The sequence below is a fragment of the Scyliorhinus torazame genome, chromosome 7 (assembly GCF_047496885.1).
Source record: "Scyliorhinus torazame isolate Kashiwa2021f chromosome 7, sScyTor2.1, whole genome shotgun sequence".
Classification (NCBI taxonomy): domain Eukaryota; kingdom Metazoa; phylum Chordata; class Chondrichthyes; order Carcharhiniformes; family Scyliorhinidae; genus Scyliorhinus; species Scyliorhinus torazame.
In genome coordinates, this window is record NC_092713.1 from 307,800,660 (window position 1) to 307,826,100 (window position 25,441).

Below are 25,441 nucleotides of genomic sequence, written 5' to 3' on the forward strand. Positions count from 1 at the left end.
AACAGCTGTTCAAAGGAAACTGAATCAAAATCTCACAATCATTCTCAATTGTGGCAAGACTTTTCTCTGAGGTCCTTGGTCGGAGCGTTGTCCAAGGGATTAGTGTGGACAACCCGGGAGGGGTTGGCAACTACTTTAACTGGCCGCATATCCCCATTGATTCATCCTTCGCCCCTTGAGGTGATCAACAAAATAAAACTGAGGGGGGGGAAATGTGATTTTAAAAATTAATTTATTCCAAACAAAAGTTTCAATCTGCCCACTTTTTTTGCAATAAATAGAAATCTCACTCCTTCACAAGTTGAAAGAGACAGTGAAAAAGCTTGTTAAAGTATGCTGTGCCAAGCCACAGCATGATGAGTAATATCAAAACGTGTTTTCACTAGTTTCCCCCCTCCCGTAATGATGTCAATTCTAAAACCTTGTAATCTGACCTCCAAGGAGGTCTGAGGCACTTTTTCAATGAGTAAATGTGTGCAGGAAAAAAAATAGCAACAACGTGGTCGCAATTCCACAGCAGCTGTAACTAGTTTAGTCTCTTTCCTTCAGTTTGAGTCCAGCTTATGTGGGTCAACAAAAGAAATAGTGTTTCAGCAGAGTTTTAAATCCACCTCTGTCCCTCCCTCCCCAGTCTGTCTCCTCCCTGCCTGTAAGTGAAACCACAGTGCAGTGAGGTAAAGAGCATTGTGAATAAGATATCTTGATTCTGACAGGAGACGTTATTCTCTCTCCCCCCCCCCCCACCCACCCCCCTCTCTCTCGCTCTCTCGCTCACCGAGCATTGGTCAGCGCAGCCACAAGCCCCTTCAACCCACAGGTAAGGATGTGCAAGACTTTTTTCCAGCCCCCCCCCACCCCAACCCCCCCCCACTCCTTTGCGAAGATCGTAAAAGTGGGAGGTGAGAGACACTGCTGGAGCAGTCAAAGTTAAAGCGTGGCAAAGAAATGGAAAATAGGTGATGGGGGAGCCTGCAGTTGAAAGCAGAAATGAGGGGAATTGGCAAACGGCAGCGGTCGACAGGAGCACACCGGGGGGTCGTTGTCGGAGAGGAGGCGAAGATCGTTACTGTGTGGGAGCTAGACTTTGGTTGTCAGCCTTCTCCTTCCACCCCCACCCCCCCTTCCCCCTCTCCCCAGGTAATTCTTTCCTGGTAGGGCACTCAGTTTGTGAACAGGAAAAGGCGATTACCGATTACAGAACTGACAATTTAGCGGAACCGAGAATGACGGAAACTGAGTAAGGGTCGCCCTCGGAGTCTGTCGAGGTGAGGTGGGGGGGCGGGGGCGCTGTGGGGCGGGCGGGCGGGGGGGGGGCGAATCGGAAAATTGTAAACTGGGGCTGATAGGGTATTTGCCAGGAAAAGTCCATGGAGCGGAGGTAGGTCAATAATGGAGTTAAGTTGCAGCCGGGATCGTTAGAATGACGGAACAGGTTCTGGGGGCTGAATGGCCTCCTCCTGTCCTACGGCACCAAAGATTAGTGGGTGGGCATTTTAAATGAATGTCTGAAATTGCTTCCTGCACTGCAATTAGGTTAACACATAAATAGTTACTGAGGAAGCAATGATGAATTAAAGGCTGCTCCTGTTCTTCATTATTTATATATATAAATATATATGTGTGTGTGTGTATGTAGAGAAACATTGTGAAACAGCTCTACTGCTAGGGACCAAGTTTCAATATAGATTCTGCAGAGCGGTGTGGAGTCAATCAGCTGGCAGCATCTGCAAAGGTAAACTTTAATGATTCATCGAGGTGGCTGCATAGGCATGTTGCATCGCATCTGCCCAAAGTAGGGAGCCAAAACCATGCAAACCCACGCCTGGGACATCTTCGCTGAACATAGCGCAGCCTTTGTTGTCCTTACCGGGGATTGCGTTCGAACCTGTCTAGTTTGGAAGAAATCGCAACATTGGAGGGTTTGGTGCCTTAAAATAAAACGCCCTCAACAGTGTAAAACACACCCACTCACCTGAGCCCCCGCCAACACTTCTAGCCCCTGAGGTGGATGGGAAACATGAGAGAATGGCGGCCCTGCTGATCGAGCCTTGAGCTTTTAATACAGACAAACACCCCCAGGATCAGGACCTACCTCGATGATTAATTAACCGTTACTGTTCTGGCCTGTACTGCGCTGTAATGTTCTATGTTCTCTGGGCTGAGAGTTTGCCTCAGAATGCTGGAGATCATGGCAGTATTAGCAAGTGATTTTTCTTAAATTCGGTGTCGGACTGCTGGCAAGGCTAATTTCCCTTGAGACGGGGGTAGTGAGCTGCATTCTTGAATCGCTGCTGTCTGTTTGGTGAAGACATTTGTTTCCCTATCGGGCCCTGTCTGTGCCTGTGGCTTTATCGCGGTGAGTCTCGCTCTGACATTCGCTGTGCAGGTCATTTTAAGATGCATTCCTGGATCTGAGTCCCAGTCAGAATCGCACATTTATCATTGAATCATAGAATTTACAGTGCAAAAGGAGGCCATTTGGCCCATTGAGTCTGCACCGGCCCTTGGAAAGAGCACCCTACTTCAGCCCACGCCTCCATCCTATCTCTGTAACCCAGTAACCCCACCTCACCTTTTTTGGACACTAAGGGCAATTTAGTATGGCCAATCCACCTAACCTGCAAATCTTTGGGACTGTGGGAGGAAACCGGAGCACCCGGAGGAAACCCACGCAGACACAGTGAGAACGTGCAGACTCCCCGCAGACAGTAACCCAAGCCGGGAATCGAACCTGCGACCCTGGAGCTGTGAAGCAACGGTGCTCACCACTGTGCTACCGTGCAGCCCACCATAAGAGGATTATGATGATGGAGGATTTATTTTCTCCACCACACCACACCTTCAAGGGTTACGACCGTGTTGCGGGCATCTTATTATAACGCAGATGCCAGCTGGACAAGTGTATAACCTTTGAGGGGATGGCGAATCCTATTATCATTGCAGTCCTGGTCCTGCTGGGGAAGAGAATGCTGTCAAAATATGTGGGATACTTTGTACACATGTGGGCAATGCTGCGATGAAACATCTATATCCTTGTTAGTATTTCAGTGTTCATGAAGAAACAGGAATCTGGAGAGCTCCCAGGATTTCAGCTGTTTCAGTGTCAATACTTTGCTTTGGTTAATAAAGTAACGGTTCGGTTGTGTGGGTCCTTCACCTGTGACTCAGGAACAAGCAGCGTGATCAGGTTGTTGTGACAGAATTTAATCAGGCCCATGCAGCAGCCATCTTTGCACAACGGGCTCCCATGAGGTGAGCGACCTGTTTGTCTGCTGATGTTGGCTGAGGGATGAAGATTGAACGGACCATCTCTCCCTGATCATAGAATTTACAGTGCAGAAGGAGGCCATTCGGCCCATCGAGTCTGCACCGGCTCTTGGAAAGAGCACCCTACCCAAGGTCAACACCTCCACCCTATCCCCACAACCCAGCAACCCCACCCAACACTAAGGCCAATTTTGGACACTAAGGGCAATTTAGGGGGCAGCACGGTAGCATTGTGGTTAGCATAATTGCTTCACAGCTCCAGGGTCCCAGGTTCGATTCTGGCTTGGGTCACTGTCTGTGCGGAGTCTGCACGTTCTCCCCGTGTGTGCGTGGGTTTCCTCTGGGTGCTCCGGTTTCCTCCCACAGTCCAAAGATGTGCAGGTTAGGTGGATTGGCCATGATAAATTGCCCTTAGTGTCCAAAATTGCCCTTAGTGTTGGGTGGGGTTACTGGGTTATGGGGATAGGGTGGAGTGTGGACCTCGGGTGGGGTGCTCTTTCTAAGAGCCGGTGCAGACTCGATGGGCCGAATGGCCTCCTTCTGCACCGTAAATTCTATGATTCTTCTTATCATGGCCAATCCACCTAACCTGCGCATCTTTGGACTGTGGGAGGAAACCGGAGCACCCGGAGGAAACCCACGCACACACGGGGAGAACGTGCAGACTCCGCGCAGACAGTGAACCAAGCCGGGAATCGAACCGGGGACCCTGGAGCTGTGAAGCAATTGTGCAATCCACAATGCTACCGTGCTGCCCTTGCTGATCTTGCATGTCAGGAAACATTAGATGTGTAAAAGCCAATTGGTTCATTGAGCCTGCTGTGATAGATTGAAATTCCTCTGCAATCCCCACTCAGACAGTCAAACACAGTCCAGGAGGTCACAAGAGTAACCTGCATGTTAACTTTTTGTGATGCAATTTGCACTCCCAGCTCCCCCTTGAAAATGTGAACAGGGACATGGGGCCTTGGCTGAATGTTTCATTGTGGGGGAGATGGTGGTGTCATTGGAATAATAATCAGGAGTCTCAGGCTAATGCTCTGGGGACGTGAGTTCAAATCCCAGCATGGAAGCTGATGGAATTTGAATTCAGTGAATAAATTCTAGAATTGGAAACTAGCTTCAATGATCATGGCTACGAAACTATCATTGATTGTTGTATAAGCCTAGCTGGCCTCTTTGGGGAAAGAATTCTGCCATCCTTACGTGGTCTGGCCTACATGGGAAGCTTGACCCACTCTTAACTGCCCCTCTGAAATGGCCTGGCAAGCCACTCGGCTTAAGGGCAATTAGGGATGGGTAGCAGATGCTAGTCCGAAAGCTATGCCCACATCCCATGGAAAGAATAATTAACCTCCAAATCTTGCAGAGCGCCCTTGGTTCTGGGGACGGTAGTTTAGGTTATCAACTCAAATTGCAGGGTCAGCGGTCTTGCAAATTGGCCATCTGACCACACCGTCACCTGACCTCTTGACCATCACCTGTCCACGTGATCACATGGCCGGGGCTGCATTAACCGGGGGCTGAGGCTGTTTGACAGCACTGCTGACCCATCCACGAGTGATCAGAATTCTTTTGCGATACAATTCAAGAAAGGAGGAAAGATTTCGATCATGTCTTTCACACCCTTGGGATGTCCCAAACAGCTGGACAGCCGACGAAACTGTACTCGGACCAGGCAATGAGACTCCTCCACTCACGGTTGAACAGCCTGCCGAGGTCCATCAAGTTGGTCATCCTTGGAATCATGAACGATTCCTGGTGTCAATTACCCCATCCAGAGCAAACGGGTAAGAGTTGGCCCAGTCTCTGAATAATCAAGGTTTGGACAAATTTAGCTGGGGGGGAATTTAGGACCTTTAATGTAATAAAATGTCCCAAGGTGCTTAATAATAATAATCTTTATTAATGTCACAAGTAGGCTTACATTAACACTGCAATTAAGTTACTGTGAATGAGTGATTATCAAGTAAGTGTCACCAGTGAACCTCAGGAGGAGATATTAGAAATGATGATCGAAAGCTTGGTCAAAGACAGAGTTTGAGGAACCTTTTGAAAGAGGAAGGTGAGATCAAGAGATCAAAGGAGAGGTTTACCGAGGGAGCTCCCAAGCTCGGGGCTTGGACGACCAATGGCATAGCCACCCAATGTGGATGATGGGAATGCGCAAGGGACTGGTACTGGAGGAGCGCAGAAACCCGAGAGAGGTGTGGACCTGGAGGAGATTACAGAGATAGGGAAAGGGGAGGACATGGGGGATTTGGAAACAAGGATGCAAATTTTCAAGACCAGGGGCAGGATTCTCCAACCCCCCTGTCGGGTCGCAGAATCGCCAGGGGGCGGCGTGAATCCTGACCCCGCCGGCCGCCGAATTCTCCGGCACTGGAGATTCGGCGGGGGCGGGAATCACGCCGCGCCGGTCGGCGGGCGCCCCCCCCCCGCCACCCCCCCGGCGATTCTCCGGCCCGTGATGGGCTGAAGTCCCACTGGTTTTATCCTGGTCCCGGCGGTGTGAATTGAACCACGCCCCTTACCGGACCTAGCGGCGCGGCCGGACTCCAGGGTCCTGGGGGTGGGGGGGGGGGCGATCTGGCCCCGGGGGGTGCCCCCATGGTGGCCTGGCCCGCGATCGGGGCCCACCGATCCGCGGGCCGGCCTGTGCCTTGGGGGCACTCTTTTCCTACGTGTGGCCATCAGCCTCCGCCATGGGCGACGCGTAGGTGACAGCCCCCCCCCGCATGCGCGGGATGACGTCAGCAGCCGCTGACGCTCGTGCGCCTGCGCGGACTCCCGCCGACCGGCGGAGCCCCTTCGGCCCCGGCTGGCGTGGCGCCAAAGGCCTTCCACGCCAGCCGGCGGGGCACCAACCACTCCGGGGCGGGCCTAGCCCCTAAAGGTGCGGAGGAATCCGCACCTTTGGGGTGGCCCGACGCCGGAGTGTTTCACGCCACTCCGTCCCGCCGGGACCCCCGGCCCCGCTGGGTAGGGGAGAATCCCGCCCCAGATGGTGCTTGACCAGAAGCCAACGTGGGTCAACAAACAGAGGGGTCATCGACGAGCAGGACACTGCGAGACAGGAGGTTTGGATTCGCTAAAGTTTACTGAGAGCAGAAAGCGGCAGATGGGCCAGAAGCAAACTGGAACAGACGTCCAAAAGGGTTTTGAGAGTAAGTAGTTCTTCCCATTGGTTCGTGAACAATGAATGTGCAGGCACGGACACGATTAGAAGTTAGAAGAAATATATTTTGTACACGGAGAGTTATTAGAACATTGCCGGAAGGCATCTTGGAAACAGATGGCTGGAACACCTTCCAGAAGGTATTGGGATAAGTTTTTAAAAGTAAGCCCATTAAAAGCAAAAGGAAGGAAATAGACACTTTCAGCACGAAGGATGCCATTCAGTCCATCGTTCCTCTTCTAACCTCTCTCTGACGGAGCAGTCATGTTCCATTTCACATCCCCGCTCTCAGCCTTATCCTCAAATATCTGTCCAACTCCCTTTGAAAACTATTTATGGAGTGAGCTTCTGCCATCTTTTCATGCAGAACATTCCGGATCTTGACAGTTCCCTGCATGAAGAAATATCACCTCCCCACCCCCCCCCAAATATTCTGTCAATGATTTCAGATCCATGAGGTCTGGCTGCTGACCAGGATTCAAGATGATGTCCTTGGTCAAAGGGCTAGCACCAACATCGGCGATGGGCCAAATGGCCTCCATCTGTGCTGTAAATTTTATAATTCTCAGAAGCACGTGATGATCTTGTCCTCTTGGTGTTTTTTAAATTTAAAGTACCCAATTCTTTTTTTTCCAATGAAGGGGCAATTTAGCGTGGCCAATCCACCTAACCTGCACATCTTTGGGTTGTGGGGGTGAAACCCACGCAGACACGGGGAGAATGTGCAAACTCCACACGGACAGTGACCCAGAGCTGGGATCGAACCTGGGAGCTCAGCGCCGTGAGGCAGCAGTGCTAACCACTGCACCACTGTGCTGCTCTGTTAATTTATATTTTACGAAAAGTGCTGTATGACCAAGACTGGACTGGTGGAAAGGTCAGATTGGACCCCTGTTGCCTGAAACACCGGCACTGAATGTGTGAATGCCAGATTCAGGCATCTGGGAGAGCAATTTCGCGAACAAAAATAGCTTCAGAATTAGACGTTGTGGAACTGTGCACATTACCACTCAAAGGAATACTGGGAGATCTGATTCCAGACTGTGTAAGATCAGCTTGAACATATATTTCTAAATAAAAGGATAGCTTTCCATAGCCTCTCCTCACTGAAAATGGGGTAGGAAAAGGAGATGTAGTACTGGCAGGGGTCTGCGGTTTGTAGAACCCAGGGTGGATGACAGACGCTGATTGATACTTTAAGCTGTGGTCCATTCATTTAACCAGCTCTGCAGAAACAGTTTAATTTGCCAGGTTATAAACATCCACCACAGCCAGGAGTGACACAAAAAGGTGTCTGGCCATTTCATTCCATTTTCTATTCTGTTTGACTGCACTCCCAGGGCAGGTACAGCACAGGGTTAGATACAGAGAAAGCTTCCTCTACACTATCCCCATCAAACACTCCCAGGACAGGTACAGCACGGGGTTAGATACAGAGTAAAGCTCCCTCTACACTGTCCCCATCAAACACTCCCAGGACAGGTACAGCACTGGGTTAGATACAGAGTAAAACTCCCTCTACACTGTCCCCATCAAACACTCCCAGGACAGGTGCAGCACGGGGTTAGATACAGAGTAAAGCTCCCACTACACTGTCCCCATCAAACACTCCCAGGACAGGTACAGCACTGGGTTAGATACAGAGTAAAACTACCTCTACACTGTCCCCATCAAACACTCCCAGGGCAGGTACAGCACAGGGTTAGATACAGAGAAAGCTTCCTCTACACTATCCCCATCAAACTCTCCCAGGACAGGTACAGTCGGGGTTAGATACAGAGTAAAGCTCCCTCTACACTGTCCCCATCAAACACTCGCAGGACAGGTACAGCACTGGGTTAGATACAGAGTAAAACTCCCTCTACACTGTCCCCATCAAACACTCCCAGGACAGGTGCAGCACGGGGTTAGATACAGAGTAAAGCTCCCTCTGCACTGTCCCCATCAAACACTCCCAGGACAGGTACAGCACTTGGTTAGATACAGAGTAAAACTCCCTCTACACTGTCCCCATCAGACACCCACAGGACAGGTACAGCACGGGGTTAGATACAGAGTAAAGCTCGCTCTACACTGTCCCCATCAAACACTCCCAGGACAGGTACAGCACGGGGTTCGATACAGAGTAAAGCTCCCTCTACACTGTCCCCATCAAACACCCCCAGGACAGGTACAGCACGAGGTTCGATACAGAGTAAAGCTCCCTCTACACTGTCCACATCAAACACTCCCAGGACAGGTACAGCACGGGGTTAGATACAGAGTAAATCGCCCTCTACACTGTCCCCATCAAACACTCCCAGGACAGGTACAGCACGGGGTTAGATACAGAGTAAAGCTCCCTCTACACTGTCCCCATCAAACACTCCCAGGACAGGTACAGCACGGGATTAGATACAGAGTAAAGCTCCCTCTACACTGTCCCCATCAAACGCTCCCAGGACAGGTACAGCACGGGGTTAGATACAGAGTAAAGCTCCCTCTACACTGTCCCCATCAAACACTCCCAGGACAGGTACAGCACGGGGTTAGATACAGAGTAAAGCTCCCTCTACACTGTCCCCATCAAACACTCCCAGGACAGGTACAGCACGGGGTTAGATACAGAGTAAAGCTCCCTCTACACTGTCTCCATCAAACACTCCCAGGACAGGTACAGCACGGGGTTAGATACAGAGTAAATCGCCCTCTCCACTGTCCCCATCAAACAATCCCAGGACAGGTACAGCACGGGGTTAGATACAGAGTAAAGCTCCCTCTACAGTTGTCGGCACGGTAGCACAGTGGTTAGCACTGTTGCTTCACAGCGGCAGGGACCCGGGTTTTGTTCCCGGCTTGGACCACTATCATGCCGAGTCTGCACCTTCTCGCCGTGTCTGCACGGGTTTCCTCAGGGTGCTCCAGCTTCCTCCGTTGCTGCTGGGCGGAGGGCTTCTGCCAGTTCTGGGGGGAATGGTGGAGGATGGCCAGGAGGTGGGCTGTGGGGTCGGCGTGGACGCCTACGCAACACCATTGCCGCAGCCGGCAAGGCAGCCACGCAGCTGTGCACGCTGCTGACAGCCCACTTTAAACCTGGTGCTCTGGGTCGTATAGGTGACCCCCCCCCCCGGGGCACACCCCTCAGTGCCCTCTGGCCCCAGCTGACCCATCAGCTGTACGGGCAGCCCAGCGCAACCTGTCCCATCTTCTCAGCCCCGATCAGTGTGTGTGTGTATGTGTTGGGGGGGGTGGTGAATTGTTTAAGCGCGGCTGCAGATTGTCAGCCCTGCCAGTGTCCATCACGGACCCGCCGATCCCCCATTTTTCTGACGTGAAAGTCAACACTTAACTCAGAAATGGAGAATCCGGCCCCTCATCTGCGCCTGGAGATTTAACCACCTTTAAGCCCGTTAAACCATTAATACCTCCTCCCACTCAATGTTAATTACATCACAGTCCCTCTCCCTGATATCTGGAGTGGACACAGATGCAAAGTACTAATTTAAAACCTCACCTATGTCTTCCGCCTCCATACGCAGATTGCCACATTGGTCCCTAATTTTTTTTTTTGTTCATGGGATGTGTGTGTCGCAGGCTGGGCCAGCAGTTATTGCCCATGAGCCCGACTCTTTCCCTAATCATCCTCTTGCCCTTGATATAAATGCTTTTTCAGTTTATTTGGTGTGTCTAGAGAGATCATTATTGATAACATTTTACGTATTATTCGTAAACCATTTTAGGATATGTAAGAGAAGTGGAATATTGATCGCACTACTTCTTCTCATTACCCTGGATTTAATGACTTTGTTGAATGAAGGAATCTTCAAGCTTTCTACCTATATATAAATGTTCCCGTATGCTTAGTCTAATTAAATGAACAAACAACGGGTGGGATTCTCTCAGCCCAGGCCAGGCCAGTGAATCGCCGGGAGGGGCGCGAATTGCGCGACGCAGGTCCGCCGATTCTCCGGAGAGCAGAGAATCGGCGCCATTGGCACTGGCGCAGTCGGCGCGGCGCCAGTTGGGGGCCGTCCTACGCCGCCCCCCCCCCACCCCGGCGATTCTCTGCCTGGGATGGGCCGAGCGGCTGCGCAAAAAATCCGAGTTCCGCCGGCGACGTCCACGTGTGGTCTTACCCGGCAGGACTTTGGCGTGCATGCATCCGGGGGCAGCCTGATGGGAGGGTGGGGGTCCGACCCCGGGGGGGGGGGGGGGGGGCCTCCGCTGTGGCCTGGCCCGCGATCGGGACCTACCGATCGGCGGGCCAGCCTCTCGGACTGGGGGACTCTTTTGTTCCACGCCGGCCCCTGTAGCCCGACACCGTGCTGCGTCAGGGTGGGCGCAGAGAAGGCAGCCACCTCTCATGCGTGCAATCACATGCGCATGCGCCCATCTGACACCGGAGTCAGCAGCTGGAGCAGCGTGGGTCGCTCCAGTGCCGTGCTGGCCCCCTGTAAGGGTCGGAATCGCTGATCCTGAAGCCATGTTGACGCCGTCGGGAAACGCGACGGCATTTACGACGGCATCAACACTTAGCCTCAGGATCAGAGAAACCCTCCCAACATGTTTACCCAATCTTGGTGCTTATTTCATTGTAACATGACATAAGGAATAGGTTGTCTCACGTGTCACTAATAACTGAACAATGTCATTCTAATGGTAACTACATACTGTATGCCCTTGGCCATATTGGTTGGTGGATTTATTAAGAGGGAGAATGATCTCCACCTCAGAACATTACAGGAGGAGGCCATTCAGCCCTTTGAGCGTGACCTATTCAATTTGACCATGGTTGATCTGTATCTTAACTCCACCTACCCACATTGCATCCATAACCATTGCCCAACAAAAATCCATTAATCCCAGTTGGGAAATTTACAACTGAACCCCAGCCTCAACATTTATGTTGATCTGCCTCTCTCTAACTGTAAGACCATAAGACCATAAGACATAGGAGCGGAAGTAAGGCCATTCGGCCCATCGAGTCCACTCCACCATTCAATCATGGCTGATTTCAACTCCATTTACCCGCTCTCTCTCCATAGCCCTTAATTCCTCGAGAAATCAAGAATTTATCAACTTCTGTCTTAAAGACACTCAACGTCCTGGCCTCCACCGCCCTCTGTGGCAATGAATTCCACAGACCCACCACTCTCTGGCTGAAGAAATTTCTCCTCATCTCTGTTCTAAAGTGACTCCCTTTTATTCTAAGGCTGTGCCCCCGGGTCCTAGTCTCCCCTGCTAATGGAAACAACTTCCCTACATCCACCCTATCTAAGCCATTCATTATCTTGTAAGTTTCTATTAGATCTCCCCTCAACCTCCTAAACTCCAATGAATATAATCCCAGGATCCTCAGTCGTTCATCGTATGTTAGGCCTACCATTCCTGGGATCATCCGTGTGAATCTCCGCTGGACCCGCTCCAGTGCCAGTATGTCCTTCCTGAGGTGTGGGGCCCAAAATTGCTCACAGTATTCTAAATGGGACCTAACTAATGCTTTATAAAGCTTCAGGAGTACATCCCTGCTTTTATATTCCAAGCCTCTTGAGATGAATGACAACATTGCATTTGCTTTCTTAATTACGGACTCAACCTGCAAGTTTACCTTGAGAGAATCCTGGAATAGGACTCCCAAGTCCCTTTGCACTTCAGCATTATGAATTTTGTCACCGTTTAGAAAATAGTCCATGCCTCTATTCTTTTTTCCAAAGTACAAGACCTCGCACTTGCCCACGTTGAATTTCATCAGCCATTTCTTGGACCACTCTCCTAAACTGTCTAAATCTTTCTGCAGCCTCCCCACATCCTCCATACTACCTGCCCCTCCACCTATCTTTGTATCATCGGCAAATTTAGCCAGAATGCCCCCAGTCCCGTCATCTAGATCGTTAATATATAAAGAGAACAGCTGTGGCCCCAACACTGAACCCTGCGGGACACCACTCGTCACCGGTTGCCATTCCGAAAAAGAACCTTTTATCCCAACTCTCTGCCTTCTGCCTGACAGCCAATCGTCAATCCATGTTAGTACCTTGCCTCGAATACCATGGGCCCTTATTTTACTCAGCAGTCTCCCGTGAGGCACCTTATCAAAGGCCTTTTGGAAGTCAAGATAGATAACATCCATTGGCTCTCCTTGGTCTAACCTATTTGTTATCTCTTCAAAGAACTCTAACAGGTTTGTCAGGCACGACCTCCCCTTACTAAATCCATGCTGACTTGTCCTAATCTGACCCTGCACTTCCAAGAATTTAGAAATCTCATCCTTAACAATGGATTCTAGAATCTTGCCAACAACCGAGGTTAGGCTAATTGGCCTATAATTTTCCATCTTTTTCCTTGTTCCCTTCTTGAACAGGGGGGTTACAACAGCGATTTTCCAATCCTCTGGGACTTTCCCTGACTCCAGTGACTTTTGAAAGATCATAACTAACGCCTCCACTATTTCTTCAGCTAGCTCCTTTAGAACTCTAGGATGTAGTCCATCTGGGCCCGGAGATTTATCAATTTTTAGACCTCTTAGTTTCTCTAGCACTTTCGCCTTTGTGATGGCTACCATATGCAACTCTGCCCCTGACTCTCCGGAATTGTTGGGATATTACTCATGTCTTCTACTGTGAAGACTGACGCAAAGTACTTATTTAGTTCCTCAGCTATTTCCTTGTCTCCCATCACAAAATTACCAGCGTCATTTTGGAGCGGCCCAATGTCAACTTTTGCCTCCCGTTTGTTTTTAATGTATTTAAAGAAACTTTTACTATCATTCCTAATGTTACTGGCTAGCCTACCTTCATATTTGATCCTCTCTTTCCTTATTTCTCTCTTTGTTATCCTCTGTTTGTTTTTGTAGCCTTCCCAATCTTCTGACTTCCCACTACTCTTTGCCACATTATAGGCTTTCTCTTTTGCTTTAATGCATTCCCTAACTTCCTTTGTCAGCCATGGCTGCCTAATCCCCCCTCTGATAACCTTTCTTTTCTTTGGGATGAACCTCTGTACTGTGTCCTCAATTACTCCCAGAAACTCCTGCCATTGCTGTTCTACTGTCTTTCCCACTAGGCTCTGCTCCCAGTCGATTTTCGTCAGTTCCTCCCTCATGCCCCTGTAGTTACCTTTATTTAACTGTAACACCTTTACATCTGATTCTACCTTCTTTCTTTCAAATTGGAGATTGAATTCTACCATATTATGATCACTGCCTCCTAAGTGCTCCCTTACTTTAAGATCTTTAATCAAGTCTGGCTCATTACATAACACTAAGTCCAGAATGGCCTGTTCCCTCGTGGGCTCCATCACAAGCTGTTCCAAAAAGCCCTCCTGTAAACATTCAATGAATTCCCTTTCCTTGGGTCCACTGGCAGCATTATTTACCCAGTCCACCTGCATATTGAAGTCCCCCATGATCACTGTGACCTTGCCTTTCTGACATGCACTTTGTATTTCGTGGTGCATTTTGTGCCCCCGGTCCTGACCACTGTTCGGAGGCCTGTACATAACTCCCATTATGGTTTTTTTGCCTTTGTGGTTCCTCAACTCTACCCACACAGACTCCACATCATCTGACCCTATGCCATTTAGTGCTATTGATTTAATTTCATTCCTAATTAACAAGGCAACCCCGCCCCCTCTGCCCACCTCCCTGTCTTTTCGATAGGTTGTGAATCCCTGGATGTTTAAATGCCACTCCTGAACCCCCTGCAACCATGTCTCTGTGATGCCTACCACATCATACCTGCCAGTCACAATCTGGGCCACAAGCTCATCTACCTTGTTCCGTACACTGCGCGCATTTAAATATAGCACCTTTAATTCTCTATTGACCGTCCCTTTTTGTTTTCTTAGTGTGGTGGACCTTGGTTTACTGAGCCTTTCCATACACTGTGTCATATTTTGTGGGATGGGGACTATCGTAACCTCTCCTGAGTTTTGACTTTTCGTGCTTTTTTGTATACCTAAGCAGCTACGCTTCCCACTGATTACTCCACCTCTTGGTTCCCTGACTTTCCCTTCCCCCCCAATCTTTAGTTTAAAGTCCTATTGACCACCCTATTTATTCTTTTCGCCACAACACTGGTCCCAGCTCGGTTCAGGTGGAGACCATCCCAACGGTATAGGTCCCCCCTGTCCCAAAACTGATGCCAGTGTCCCATGAAAAGGAACCCCTCTTTCCCACACCACTCTTTCAGCCACGTGTTAACTTCCCTGATTCTTGCCTCCCTATGCCAATTTGCATGTGGCTCGGGCAGTAATCCGGAGATTATGACCCTTGAGGACCTGTTTTTTAATTTGAATCCTAGCTCTTTATAATCTCTAAACAGGTCCTCTTTCCTAGACTTGCTTATGTTGTTGGTACCGACATGGACCACAACAACTGGATCCTCCCCCTCCCTCTCCAGTATCCTTTCAAGCCGGTCAGAGATGTCCCGCACCCTAGCACCGGGCAGGCAACATACCATGCGGGACTCTTTATCCTGCTCACAAAGGATACTATCTATCCCCCTGATAATAGAATCCCCTACAACTACAACTTGCCTATTTACTCCCTCCCCTTGAATGGCCTGCTGAACCATGGTGCCTTGGTCAGCTGACTCATCCTTCCTGCAGCCCTGTTCGCCATCCACACAGGGAGCAAGTGCCTCATACCTGTTGGACAGAGTCAAGGGCTGAGGCTCCTGAGTTCCTGACTGCTGGTTCCCTTTACCTGCCTGACTTACAGTCACACCCTGCTGTCTCTGGCCACTGGCAGGATTTAAACTACTTACTCTGACAGGTGTGACTGCCTCCTGAAACACAGTGTCCAGGTAAGTCTCCCCCTCCCGGATGTGCCTCAGTGTTTGAAGCTCAGACTCCAGCTCATCAACTCTGAGCCGGAGCTCTTCGAGCAGCCAACACTTACTGCAGATGTGGTCGCTGCAGCTCGCAATGGGATCTGCCAGCTCCCACATCAAGCAGCTCAAGCACATCACCTGACCAGCCATCACTAATTAATTAATTAGTTTAATTTAAGTTTATGAGTCTAGCTGTGTTATTTTTTTAAAATTTGGGGCAGATTTGCTATCAACCAGTCAGATCACAGCTTCCCTCTGACGTCACTTTTGGAAAAAAACAACTGGAAACCAGGAAGTTACCGTTAGGTTTTTATACTCACAGAGACTGCTCCTCCTCCTCCGAACGGCTCCCGAACTTTCCTGGTTACCTCACTGCACCAAATTACCAAATTCTCACTCGGTCTGTATCTCTCTCACTCAGGCTGTGTCTCCTTGACCTGCGCAATGCTTACTGTAGGGGGGAGAACGGAATTAGTTGCTCCCCCATGGACTCGGTTAGAGAATGCACCAGCTCACTTTCTCTCTATCCCTCGCTCTCTGCCGTTTAGTAGGTGTCACCTTTACTGAGGTGGCAACCGTTTCACCTCTCACCCAAAAGGTTGTATATTATTATTTGTTCCTTCACAGGATATGAGCATGGCCATTCTTAGTTGCCCTGAGAAGGTGGTGGTGAGCTGCCTTCTCAAACTGTTGCAGTTGATGTGGTGTAGGTACACCCACAGTGCTGTTAGGGAGGGAGTTCCAGCGTTTTGACCTGGGTGTTTATGTTCTTGTACAGAGACAATTACTGAGTCAGCGTACTAAAGAACATTTAGTTCTAGAATCGTATCATAGAATTTACAGTGCAGAAGGAGGCCATTCGGCCCATCGAGTCTGCACCAGCTCTTGGAAAGAGCACCCTATCCAAGCCCACACCTCCACCCTATCCCCTTAACCCAGTAACCCCACCCAACACTAAGGGCAATTTTGGACACTAAGGGCAATTTATCACGGCCAATCCACCTAACCTGCACATCTTTGGCCTGTGGGGGGAAACCGGAGCACCCGGAGGAAACCCACACACACACGGGGAGGATGTGCAGACTCCGCACAGACAGTGACCCAAGCCAGGAATCGAACCTGGGACCCTGGAGCTGTGAAGCAATTGTGCTAACCACTATGCTACCGTGCTGCCCACTAGTTAATTTTCTAGACTAGTTAATTTTATTATTGTATAATAAACTGTGGGTAGGAAACTAATGCTAACAAACTGGAACTAATACAAACCTGACTGACCACGATGGTGTCTCCTCAAGACTCCCCCAGGTTACAGTGTCATGTGCTACTACTTGCCTGACACCTACTGGTCGGAGGCTATACATATTTACACATACACTTGTTAATGGATATCAATACATCCCCTTTCCTTGAGATTTTGAAGAAAAAATGTAATACATTATTTCTGTAAATATTATATATGATATGCATAACAATATATTTTAAATTCTGTACAGTTATATTGTCCATTCACAGTTCCAGCCATCCCGGTTTCTTTCTGTGTCTCGTTGATCGTCTCAACTTTGGTAAATCTGGTGAATGTGTGTGATAGTTCTGACCTTCTGTAGGTACATCTACTATGATTGTATCATTGTTCTGAACATCATTCTATACGTTGACATTTAACTCGTTCACTGCTTGAGTCAGTTTTGATGAATGTAAACTTTCATATATATCTTCGCCTTGCTATTCAGCAACAGCTTGTTTCACTTTTAGGAGTGCTCGTCTATTCCTCCTTAAAACCTGTACTTGCTCAGTTATCACAGGAAGGTTCCTTTTGCCAAGGAACTGACCCAATTTCACCTATTTTCATCGGTTCCTTTGCTTGTCGATATTGATATCGTTGACAAATGGTACACTTTTCCACCATGTTTTGTATGCCTTTGTTTATTCCCAGCCAATATACAGTATCTTGCGCTCTTAGTTTGCATTACTCATTTCCAAGGTGATCCTCATGAATCTTTTGTAGCAACTCCTTGTGCAGAGACTGTGGAATTACGATTCTCCTTTGCCTCAGTAACAAACCATCTGCTACACTTAGCTCTGATCGTATGTGATGACATTCAGAACATGAACCTTTCGGCCACCCATTGTTGAGATTGTGTATCACCATTTGTAATACTTTATCCTCCTCTGTTTCTTCAATGATGTGGAGATGCCGACGATGGACTGGGGTGAGCACAGTAAGAAGTATTACAACACCAGGTTAAAGTCCAACGGGTTTGTTTCGAATCACTGGCTTTCGGTGCGCTGCTCCTTCCTCAGGTGAATGAAGAGGTATGTTCCAGAAACATATATATAGACAAATTCAAAGATGCCAGACAATGCTTGGAATGCGAGCATTAGCAGGTGATTAAAGCCTCTGATCTCCGGGTAAGCGTTCTCCAAGGAGGCCTTCAGGACGCGCGGCAACGCAGAATCGCTGAGCAGAAACTTATAGCCAAGTTCCGCACACATGAGTGCGGCCTCAACCGGGACCTGGGATTCATGTCGCATTACATTCATCCCCCACCATCTGGCCTGCGAAATCCTACCAACTGTCCTGGCTTGACACAATTCACACCTCTTTAACCTGGGGTTACCCCATCTCTGGATCTGTAAAGATTTAATCACCTGCTAACGCTCGCATTCCAAGCATTGTCTGGCATCTTTGAATCTGTCTATATATGTGTTTCTGGAACATACCTCTTCATTCACCTGAGGAAGGAGCAGCGCTCTGAAAGCTAGTGATTCGAAACAAACCTGTTGGACTTTAACCTGGTGATGTAAAACTTCTTACTGTTTCTTCAACAATCAGGTTTGACTTTGCATCCGACACAGGTAATGTTTCTGTCATCATATCTACATGAACCTGCACATCCTCTCCAGTAGAGCTGCCAGCTTGTGCTGTTGTAGCTCGACACAACGCATCCGCTACCACAATATGCTTGGCAGGTGTACAGATTAATTCAAAGTCATATCTCTAAAGTTTTGTCATCAGATGTTGCAGGTGAGGCGCCATCTCATTGAGATTCTTCTTTATTATTGCAACCGGCAGTCTACGATCTGTCTCGACAATGAACATAGGTAGACCATATACATCGCTATGGAATTTCTCCAAACCATCCACTAGCCCCAGACACTCTTTTTCTATTTGTGCATACTGACATTCAGATTCTGTCATAGATCTTGAAGCATGTGCTACTGGTTTCCAATCACTACCATTTTCCTGTTGAAGCAATACTGCACCGAGACCACCCTTCGATGCATATATTGAAATCTGGGTATTTTGTGGCGGATGGAAAAACGTTAATACTGGTGTGGTCACGAGAGCTTTCTTTAGTCTTATCCATTCTTGTTCATGCTGCTCAGTCCAAGTGAAGTTATTCACTTTCTTCAGGACATCTCGAAGATATGCTGGGCGGGATTCTCCGCCGGCGGGATGCCCCATTTTGCCGGCACCCGGGGGGGATTTCCCGACGGCGTGGGTCTGCCCCACAATGGGAAAATCCATTGACCAGCCGGTGTAACGGAGAATCCCGCCGGCGGGTCGGGGCAGAAATTTTGCGCAGCGGGACGGAAAATCCCGCCCGCTGTCTTTGCTGAGAGATTTGGGATGAACTTTCCAATGATGTTGATCATACCCAGTACTCTCAGTATTCCCTTTTTATCTGTAGGTTTGAGGCATATTTATAATGGCTTGTATCTTCATGTCATCAGGCTCTATTCCTTGAATAGATAATCTGTCTCTTAGGAACGTTACTTCGTTGACACCAAACTGACATTCGGCCTTGAGTCGTGGCCCGTTTCTTCTGATATTTTGTAATATCCTAATTAACCTGTCATTGTGTTCCTCTTGGGTGGGACCCCAAATGATGACGTCATCGACGTATACTCGAACACCCTGAATGCCTTCAATGATATGTTTCATTTCTCTGTGGAATATTTCTGACGCGGACATTATGCAAAAGGGCATACGACGACCGCAATGTCTGCCAAACGGAATATTGAACGCACAGTGCTTGGCACTTTCTCAATCTAGCTTGAGCTGCCATAATCCTTGCGAAGCATTACGTTTGCTGAAATATTTCACACCAGACATCACATTTGTGATCTCCTCTCTGTTAGGTATCCGATAGTGTTCCCTTTTTATATTCACATTTCCTCTTTGGGATCCAGGCATATTCCAAGATCATTGTTTCTTTTTTTATACACATACCATCGAATTGACGCAATCTGTTGGCTCTTCAATTTTTTTATAACACCAAGATGTGTCATCCTGTCTAATTTTCCCTTTAGACAGTCACGTAGTGGTGCTGGAACTCTACTCGGAGCATGTATCACTAGTTGAGCATCCTTTTTTAATTGAATCTTGTAAGTGAAAGGTAAAACACCAAAACCCTGGAATATTTTTGGAAAATCCTGCACAATGGACTCAACCGATCCTCTGTGTGTGCTCAGGGCAGTCAGTGCTATACACTCTTCTCACCAGCTCCAGTGCTTCACACATTTCATCACCTAATAATGATTCACGACCTTCAGCAACCATCGAGAATTTTAATTCCTGCACTTTATTTTTTAATTGTATGTCCAATTCACACATTCCCAAAGTGTCATTTTCCTGACCATCATAGTCCTTCAACAAGACTGGCTTATTCAATATTTTCAGTTTTAATTGCGTTGTCTTGATACCACTGATGCTTATTAGGTTTGCTCTTGCTCCTGCATCTAACGTCGCAGTAGTAAGCGATCGATTTATCAACAAAGAAACTATCCATTTGTCCTTTGCCACTATTCCAGTATCACTTTTTGTTCTTTTAGGCGACATTTTATTCTTTTTGCCCTGTCTTCATCTGAGACAACATCAACAAAAAAATGTGCCTTCCAAATTAATTCTCATCAATTGTATTAATTGACTTCCCTGCATTAACGTTTTTGGTTGTGAAACACTGTTTCGCAAAATGATTTTTTCCTTTGCACTTTGTGCAAATTTTGCCAGAAACTGTACATTGCCTCGAAAGGTGCCAGTTTCCGCATCTTTTGCCTGTGATAGCTGCTTCTGCCAAGCGTTTAGAATGGCTGCCGCTGCTGAGACCATGGTTTATTTTTGAGTGCATCACAACATCTATGGCGTCGGCATCGCTCCCAATCTTTGCACCAAAACTTTATGCATTGAATGTGATGATATGGTGCATAGCTAGTTCACTGGCGTGGCAAATCTTAATTGCGTCTTCTAACTGAAGAGACGTTCCCGCAACCTTACAATCATTTACTCCAAAGGCAATTTGATCCCAAATAATTGAGGATTTTAAAGTCGCGAAGTTACATGTTTGTGCTTTTAACTTGAGGTTGGTAAGAAAGCTATCAAAAAACTCGCCTGACTTCTGCTTGCGCGTTCTGAATATATATCGCTCAAAGGTTTAATCTTTTATCGGTGGGCAATGCTCATCAAATTTTTTAGGACAGCATCAAAGCTTTTACTATTGTTTTTACTACCGTTGTTTAAATGCGTGCCAGTTGCCATCAACATTACCGATTACTAGAAGCTGTTCTGGAGTTTTTAACTTATCCATCTTCTTCTTGCACTGGCGTTACGTTTTCAGAGATTTATTTTTCTTTCAACGAGATTGTTATTACCTTCGATGTTCCACGTTTTCCTTGTAGCACCATTTCACCAAATTTGAAGACTGTGTCCGTCAAATTTTCACACTTCTGATCGTTTATTTTTGGACCAATCCTGGTACCATGTTATGTTCTCGTACAGAGACAATTACTGAGTTGGCATACTAAAGAACGTCTAGTTCAAGACTAGTTAATTTTATTTTAGTATAATAAACTGTGGGTGGGAAACTAATGCTATAAAACCGGAACTAATACAAACCCGACTGGCCACGATGGTTTCTCCACAAGACTCCCCCCAGGCTACATTGTCACGTGCTGCTACTTGCCTGACACCTACTGGTCGGAGCCATACATATTTACACAAACATTTTTTAATGCATATCACTACACCAGGGACAGTGAAGGAACGGTGATATAGGTCCCAGTCAGGATGCTATGTAACATGGAGAGGAACTTTGTGCTGTTCCCATATGTCTGCTGCCCTTGTCCTTCTAGATGGTGAATGTCATGGAAGATATTTGAGTGCCAGATTAGGAATTGAGCAGCAATGGAAAAACTCACATACTGACACTCTTCAAAAGACAGTGGGTTCAAGTCCCGCTTCAGGTATCTCACCATATCATGCAAGCTGATTCTCTCATTGCCAGCCTTGGTGGGGAGTTGGGGGGGGGGGGGGGCGGGGGGGGTAACAGAGGAACATATCTGAAGTAGATGAAATAAAAGATCACCTTCATTTGAATATCCTGCAAATACGTTACCAGGAGAACCACAAATGCATGCAGGGAAGCTGTTCTAGATTATAAACAGATAATAATAGTTCCTGTCACGTGGGCGGTCTGTGGACAGGCTATCATATCATGGTCTAAGTGTAAATGGTTGCTTAACGTTCACAGGATCAGTAGTTTGCATAAGCAAAAAAAATTCTCAGACACAAACAGGACACTGCTTAGAGGGGCATTGTGCAGTGTTCCAAGATTTGTTTGATGTTATACTTCTATCATAAACTCTGGACCAGCAGAATAAACAGTACTTCCCAGCAATGATGGCAAGCTTCAGGTGCCAGTTCACTTACACAAAAGACTATCTGGTTCTTTCTCACTCAACCATGAACACATATCCATAACGTCAATGTGTGCGTTACATTTTGAAGTGGAGATGCCGGCGTTGGACTGGGGTGAGCACAGTAAGAAGTCTTACAACACCAGGTTAAAGTCCAACAGGTTTGTTTCAAATCACTAGCTTTCGGAGCGCTGCTCCTTCCACAGGTGAATGAAGAGGTGTGCTCCAGAAACATATATACAGACAAATTCAAAGACGCCAGAAAATGCTTGGAATGTGAGCATTAGCAGGTGATTAAATCTTTACAGATCCAGAGATGGGGTAACCCCAGGTTAAAGAGCTGTGAATTGTGTCAAGCCAGGACAGTTGGTAGGATTTTGCAGGCCAGATGGTGGGGGATGAATGTAATGCGACATGAATCCCAGGTCCCGGTTGAGGCCGCACTCATGTGTGCGGAACTTGGCTATAAGCTTCTGCTCGGCGATTCTGCGTTGTCGCGTGTCCTGAAGGCCGCCTTGGAGAATGCTTACCCAGAGATCAGAGGCTGAATGCCCTTGACTGCTGAAGTGTTCCCCGACTGGAAGGGAACATTCCTGCCTGGTGATTGTCGCACGATGTCCGTTCATTCGTTGTCGCAGCGTCTGCATGGTCCCGCCAATGTACCACGCTTCGGGACATCCTTTCCTGCAGCGTATGAGGTAGACAACATTGGCCAAGTCGCACGAGTATGTACCGCGTACCTGGTGGGTGGTACATTTTGAAGTTCACCCTGAGTACAGGGCCCCGCAAGGTTGCGTACGTAGCCCCCTACTATACTCCCTACACACACACGACTGTGTGGTAAAAATATGGCTCCAACTCCATCTGCAGGTTTGCTGATGGCACGACTGTAGCGGGTCGGATCTCGAACAACGACTAGTCAGAGTACAGGAGGGAGGTAGAGAACCGAGTGGAGTGGTGTAACAACAATCTCCCCCTCAGTGTCAGCAAAACTAAAGAGCTGGTCATTGACTTCAGGAAACAAAGTATCGTACACACCCCTGGTGCCGGGGTGGAGAGGGTTGACAGCTTCAAATTCCTAGGTGTGCACATTACCAACAATCTGTCCTCGTTCACCCACGTCGACGCTACGACCAAGAAAGCACAACAGCATCTATACGTCGTCAGGAAACTAAGGGAATTTGGCATGTCCACATTGACTCTTACCAATTTTTACAGCTGCATGATGCATGGGATGATCTGTCTGGACTGTACGCAGAACAATACTTTTCACCGTGCCTCGGTACACGTGACAATAAAACAAATCCAATCCAATCCAATTGTCGCCTTGTCGAGGAAGCAGATGAAAGGATTAGACCTGCTCACACCACTAACCTGCCCCCCTTAAGCCAAATCCTAATATCCATCCTAGACGCAGGACTCCGTGTAGGGTGTCAACTCTTGTTGGATGTATTCCTGGACGTTTCATCGCTTTATCTCCTACCTCCAACTGCCCCCTAGCATGTTTCTCTTGGGGATTTCTATAGCTCACATCAATGTTCTGGAGATTAAATCACTTAATTCCTGGAGACTCCAGTTCAATCCTGAAGTGCTGGCACCCCTGGTCGCCATTGCTCCGTTCACCCTCATCGCGACTGGCCCATTCTGCTAATTGTTTTCAGCTATTGGTATTGCCCACACACAGTAACAGCAAAAGTAATTCATTTACTGATACTGTTGGAGAGCCAGTTCTCCTTGTGTAATAAAGCACTATTTATGTCCAGTGGTTAGGTAGCATTAAACTCATAGAAATATAGGGCGGGATTCTACGTCCCGCCAGCCCCCGTCTTCCAGGGTGGCGCGCCCCCGCCAGCAGTGGGATTCTCCGCCTCGCCAGCCCCCGTCTTCCAGGGTGGCGCGCCCCCACCATTTCCGCAGCCGGCCAATGGGGTTTCCCATTGTGGCCACCCCCATGCTGTCGGGAAGCCCGCAGGCGTGGGTACACTACCGGCGAAGCGATGTGTCCCGCCGACAACCTGATGAAGCAGCGGCGCTCCGAAAGTTTGTGATTTCAAATAAACCCGTGGGACTTTAACCTGGTGTTGTGAGACTTCTCACTGACTCTATATAACCTTCTTTGTCCCACATCCCTCAATCTCTTTGGTTAGCAAGCATAAGATATATTTTTGGTGGCTATGGGTTACCTTTAGGACTGTTCTGTCTAAACAATTGGGTGTAGTCACGATTTTAATAGCAGTCTGATTGCTTATTGGATGAGAGATGGTCGGGGTACAGAGGAAGTTTATCCGAATGATGCCGGGGTTCCGGGAACTCAATTATGTGGAGAGTTTGGAGAAGCTCGGATTGTTCTCCATCGAGTGGGATCAGAGGAAACCAAATTGAGGTGTTCACAATTATGAGGATCGCTTGGCAATACAGAGCTGAACAGAGAGACACTTTGCTGATGTTGTTCAAGTTGCACTCTTTTTTAAAAAATGAATAAATTTAGAGTACTCAATTAATTTTTTCCAATTAAGGGTCAATTTAGCGCGACCAATCCACCTGCCCTGCACATCTTTGGTTCATGGGGGTGAGAACCACGCAAACACGGGGAGAATGTGCAAACTCCACACGGACAGTGACCCGGGGCCAGGATCGAACCTGGGACCTCGGTGCCATGAGGCAGCGGTGCCAACCACTGCGCCACCGTGCTGCCCCATCTTGCACTCTTTAAGACAAATGTAAGAATACCAAATTTCAAACAATTTATGCAAGAGGAGAAAGGGGTGCTGATTGGCTGGCAAGTCGACTCTGATTGGTCGAAGCATTGACATGGAGAAAGACAACTGTAATGAAAATCTCAGCAACGTGTCTCTCTTTACAGTAATATTCAAATTAGGAGGCTTCAGGCGGCACTGTAGCACAGTGGTTAGCACTGTTGCATCACAGCGGCAGGGTCCCAGGTTCGATTCCCAGCTTGGGTCACTGTCTGTGCGGAGTCTGTACGTTCTCCCCGTGTCTCCGTGGGTTTCCTCCGGGTGCTCCGGTTTCCTCCCACAAGTCCCGAAAGGCGCGCTTGTTAGGTAATTTGAACATTCTGAATTCTCCCTCAGTGTACCTCAACAGGTGCCGTAATGTGGCGACTAGGGGATTTTCACAGTAACTTTAGTGCAGTGTTAATGTAAGCCTACTTGTGACAATAATAAAGAGCATTAGTATAATTATTATTATTTTGAAAGAGAAGATAGGGAGAAACTATTTCCTCTGGCAGCTGCGCCGATAACCAGAGATCGTGGGCGGGATTCTCCCATCGGGCGGCTAAGTGCCGATGCTGGAGTAAATATAGATATAGAATTTACAGTGCAGAAGGAGGCCATTCGGCCCATCGAGTCCGCACCGGCTCTTGGAAAGAGCACCTTACCCAAGGTCAACACCGCCACCCTATCCCCATAACCCAGCAACCCCACCCAACACTATGGGGAATTTTGGACACTAAGGGCAATTTAGCATG

At 48.1% G+C, this 25,441-nt stretch overlaps 1 protein-coding gene across 3 annotated transcripts in view; it reads left to right on the plus strand.

Annotated features, from left to right (window-relative positions):
* Positions 1–640: 640 nt before the first annotated feature.
* The window catches only part of LOC140427160 (synaptopodin), a 154,147-nt gene continuing 129,346 nt past the window's right edge, over positions 641–25,441 (plus strand). Inside the window, exon 1 of one of the 3 annotated variants that reach the window (XM_072512718.1) lies at positions 641–817. The gene's annotated coding sequence lies outside the window, so the exon portion shown is untranslated. The other 2 variants (XM_072512722.1, XM_072512721.1) reach the window with 2 other exon arrangements.